The 4,972-nt window shown below is 39.7% G+C and overlaps 1 non-coding gene across 1 annotated transcript; it reads left to right on the top strand.

Moving 5' to 3' along the window:
• The first annotated feature begins 4,345 nt into the window (after window positions 1-4,345).
• Window positions 4,346-4,452, top strand: LOC139856654 (small nucleolar RNA R71). The gene has a single exon (XR_011762121.1). It is a non-coding gene; the product is annotated as a small nucleolar RNA R71 (small nucleolar RNA).
• The last annotated feature ends 520 nt before the right edge of the window (window positions 4,453-4,972 follow it).

Genomic DNA, 4,972 nt, shown 5'->3' with positions numbered 1-4,972 from the left:
CCGGGAGATGACATGCTTTTCCATATACGAGACGAAAAGGTATGGTTCCAATTGGAGTTTTATAGGCCGTTCGAAAGGCCCAAAGAGCATCCTCCAATTTCATGGACCACTCCTTCGGATTTGCACCTACAGTTTTCTCCAGAATACGTTTTAATGCTCGGTTAGTGTTCTCAACTTGTTCACTTGTTTGTGGATGATAAGCTGTCGATATCTTATTAGTTACCCCATATCTTTTAAGAACTTTCTCAAGTTGAGCGTTGCAAAAATGTGTACCCCGATCACTTATCAAAGCTTTCGGTGTTCCGAACCGTGCAAAAAGACGTTTCAAAAAGTTGACTACAACTCGTGCATCATTTGTAGGGAGAGCTTGCGCTTCCGCCCATTTAGACACATAATCAATAGCAACTAGTATGTAGAGATAATTATGAGATTTTGGAAAAGGGCCCATGAAGTCAATGCCCCAAATGTTGAAAACTTCGCAAACTTGAATGGCATTTTGTGGCATCTCATCGCGTTGACTTATTCTCTCGACCCTTTGACATGCATCACAGGATTTACAGAGAAGATGGGCATCCTTGAAAATAGAAGGCCAATAGAATCCAGCCTCGTAGACCTTTCTTCCCGTGAGTTGAGGTCCATAATGCCCTCCTGTAGGACCTGTGTGACAATGGAGTAAGATTTGTCTAGCTTCATTCTCGAATACGCACCTGTATATTACTCCATCGAGATAATTTTTAAACAGATGTGGATCCTCCCAAAAGTAGTATTCAATGTCGCTAAAGAATTTCTTTCGTTTTTGATACGACATTCTCTTTTCAAGAAATCCACATACCAGATAGTTCGCATTGTTGCGAACCATGGTATTTCATCACTCTCGATCTTCATGAGATGTTCATTAGGAAAGTCATCCTGTATCGCGGATTCATCGAGAGTTTCTAGTTTAGGGTTCTCAAGGCGTGAAAGATGATCGGCGGCAAGATTTTCTGCTCCCTTTTTATCTCGAATTTCGATGTCAAACTCTTACAGGAGCAAGATCCAACGAATTAAGCGTGGTTTAGCATCTTGTTTTGAAAACAAGTACTTAAGAGCAGAATGATCGGTATAGACAACCATTTTTGCTAGAACAAGATATGATCGAAATTTATCAAAAGAAAAGACTATAGCAAGGAGTTCCTTTTCAATGGTTGTGTAGTTCATTTGTGCTCCTTGTAAAGTCTTACTAGCTTAGTAAATGGGTTTAAATCATTTTTCTATCCTTTAACCAAAAACGGCTCCTATTGCAAAATCACTTGCATCACACATGAGCTCAAATGGAAGGGTCCAGTTTGGAGCTATCATGATTGGCGCATTGGTGAGCTTTTCTTTAAGGATGTTGAAAGATTTAATACATTCGTCCGAGAAGACAAATGGATTATCTTTTTCGAGGAGTTTGTTCATTGGAGTGGCAATTTTAGAAAAATCCTTAATGAATCGTCGGTAAAAATCGGCATGCCCTAGAAAACTCCTAACTCCTTTGACATTGGTAGGATGTGGAAGTTTAGCAATTACGTCAACTTTTGCTTTATCCACTTCAATTCCTTCACTTGAGATTTTATGACCTAGAACGATGCCTTCTTTAACCATGAAACGGCATTTCTCCCAGTTAAGCACTAGATTTGATTTCTCGCATCTAATTAGTATTCGTTCAAGATTTGAAAGACACGACTCAAAAGAGTCACCGAAGGCTGAAAATTCATCCATGAAAACTTCCATGCATTCTTCTATCATATCATGGAAAATTGCCATCATGCACCTTTGAAAGGTTGCAGGGGCATTGTAAAGTCCGAATGGCATGCGTTTGTACGCAAAAGTGCCATATGGGCATGTGAAGGTGGTTTTCTCTTGGTCTTCGGGTGCGATTGGGATTTGAAAATACCCTGAAAAACCATCAAGGAAACAATAGTAACTGTTTCCTGCTAACCTTTCCAACATTTGATCGATGAAAAGTAAGGGAAAGTGATCTTTTCTGGTGGCGTCATTTAATTTTCTATAATCAATGCAAACACGCCATCCAGTTATAGTCCGAGTAGGAATAAGCTCATCTTTTTCATTTGTGATCACGGTAATGCCACCTTTCTTAGGTACGCATTGCATCGGGCTTACCCATGGACTATCAGAGATGGGATAAATTAAACCTGCATCAAGTAGTTTAATTATCTCTTTCTTCACCACATCTTGCATGTAAGGGTTTAGTCTTCATTGACGTTGCACACAAGGTTTGAAATTATCTTCCATGAGAATTTTTTGTGTACAATATGAAGGACTTATACCCTTGATATCTTGGATCTTCCATGCAATAGCTGGTTTGTGGGCTTTTAACACGAAAATCAATTGAGATTTTTCATTTTCGGAAAGGGAGGATGAGATGATTACAGGTAATTGAGATTCACCATGCAAATATGCGTATTCCAAATGGTTTTGAAGTGGCTTTAATTCCAATGTTGGTGGTTCTTCAATCGATGATTTGTACCTGTATCTGTCTTCCTTTTTCAGAACTTGAAGTTCTTCTGTTGTTGGTTCGTATTCATTAGCCATGAGTGTAGCTAATAATTCAGCTTCATCAATTGGTTCTGTTCCTTCTCCTAAAGAACATTCGCCCGTTCCTTGTAATTCTGGAAATTCTTGTAACAATTCTTTATGTTCATCTATAGTTTGCATATAATAGCACGCGTCATCTGTAGATTGAGGTTGTTGCATAGCCTTATCAACAGAAAAGGTCACACTCTCGTCATCTATACTTAGGGTCAATTTCTTACCAAACACGTCTATTATTGCTCTAGCCATGTTTAAGAATGGTCTTCCTAAGATAAGAGGAACTCGAGAATCTTCTTCCATATCCAGAATCACAAAATCTGCTGGGAATACTAAAGTACCAACTTTAACTAGCATATTCTCCATTATCCCTCTAGGATATTTGATTGATCGATCAACTAGTTGTATGCTCATTCGTGTTGGTTTTAACTCTTCAAGGCCTAGTTTAACGTATAATGAATAAGGCATTAAGTTAATACTAGCACCTAAGTCTGCTAATGCTCTTATTGAATCAAGACTACCCATTAAACATGGAATTGTGAAACTTCCGGGGTCGGAGAGTTTTTCGGGTATCTTGTTCAATAATACTGCCGAACATGCATCATTCATTGTGATAGCTGAAAGTTCTTCCATTTTCTTTCTGTTTGTGATCAGGTCTTTCAAAAACTTCGCATATCTTGGCATACCTGAAATTACATCGATGAAAGGAAGATTGACGTTTATTTGTGTGAACATGTCAAGAAACTTTGACTGTTCGGCCTCGAGTCTTTCTTTTCTTTGTTTGCTCGGGGAAGGAAGCGGTGGTTGGTATGGTTTAACGTATGGTTTAGGTCGTACTGAACCTTCTGGGATTTCAGCTTGTTGTTCATTGGCTTTCTCAACTACAGGTTCAGTCGCCTTCTCTGGTTCTGGTTGTGGTGGTGGAACAGGATAATCGGAAATGACTAGTATAACAGGTGGCGTAAGCATCAAACCACTTCGGGTGGTAATTGCTTTGGCTGCTTCATTTCGAGGGTTGGTATTCGTGTCGCTCGGTAAACTCCCTGGCTTTCTTTCACCAATTAACCTTGCTAGGTTACTTACTTCTTGTTCCAAGTTTTGGATAGAAGCTTGTTGGTGTCTGAATGATTGCGAGTTTTGTTCATTAGTTTGTTTTTGAGATGCAACAAACTGTGCTTGGGATTCCATGAGCTTTGTCATCATTTCCTCCAGGTATGGCTTTTTCTCGTCGGTTTGTGGTGGCTTATTTAGAAAACTAGGTCTTTGCTAATTGCTAGGACCTTGTTGGTTATACGAGTTATTGTTAGGCCCATTTGGATTGTAAGGGGTGTTGTAAGGTCGGTTGAAATTATTCCTTGGCGGTTGATAATTATTTCCTGGCCTTTGGTTCATGTAGGAAATATTCTCACGTTGTTCCATCGTTTGCTCAACACCGAAACAATCTTTCGTCAAATGTGGTCCTCCATACTGCTCACAACTGATTCGTATCGAGTGAATATCTTTAGTCATCTTTTCCATTCGTCTATCAACAGCATCTAACTTTGGGGAAATGGAATCAAAGTCATGGCTAGAATCGGCTCTAGCCGCTTTAGATGAACGAAAGATATCTTTTTCTTGGTGCCACTCATGTGAGTGGGATGCTGTATTATCAATAATTTTGTGAGCTTCGGTTGCGGTTTTCTTCATAATGGAACCACCAGCTGCTGTGTCGATGTCCTTCAGTGTAGCGACGTCGACACCTTGGTAGAAAATTTGTACTATTTGATAAGTGTCTAAACCATGCTGAGGACATCCTCTCAACAACTTTCTGAATCTTGTCCACGCCTCATATAATGTTTCATTTGGCTTTTGCGCGAACGTAACAATTTCTCCTTGAAGTCTCACGGCTTTAGATGCCGGAAAGAATTGTTTAAGAAATTTCTCAACTAAAACATCCCATGTGTCAATCGCTCCTTCAGGTAACGATTCTAACCAATCTTTGGCTTCCCCCTTTAAAGTCCAGGGAAATAACATGAGATAGATCTATTCATCCTCAACTTCTCTGATTTTGAATAGAGTACAGATCCTATTAAAGGTACGAAGATGTTCGTTTGGATCTTCCTTCGGCGCACCACTAAATTGGCACTGATTAGTTACCATGTGTAGGATTTGTCCTTTGATTTCATAATCTGGTGCATTAATGCCTGGTTGAGTAATGGCATGACCTTGGCCAGTGCGTTTAGCTCGCATTCGGTCTTCCATACTTAGAGGTTCCAGATTTTCCATGATTGGATTTGTTGAATCTGAATCACTAGAGGATTCTGACTTAATGGTTTCTTCCTCGACAATCTCTGGATGAGTGATTTGTGGTTCAGGAGGAATGATTAGTGGTTCAGGATCTCTGAATTGTCCTTGAATATCC

Source organism: Rutidosis leptorrhynchoides, chromosome 6 (assembly GCF_046630445.1).
Source record: "Rutidosis leptorrhynchoides isolate AG116_Rl617_1_P2 chromosome 6, CSIRO_AGI_Rlap_v1, whole genome shotgun sequence".
Classification (NCBI taxonomy): Eukaryota; Viridiplantae; Streptophyta; class Magnoliopsida; order Asterales; family Asteraceae; genus Rutidosis; species Rutidosis leptorrhynchoides.
The sequence above is the reverse complement of the archived record's forward strand: the minus strand, read 5'-3'. Positions and strand labels throughout refer to the sequence as shown.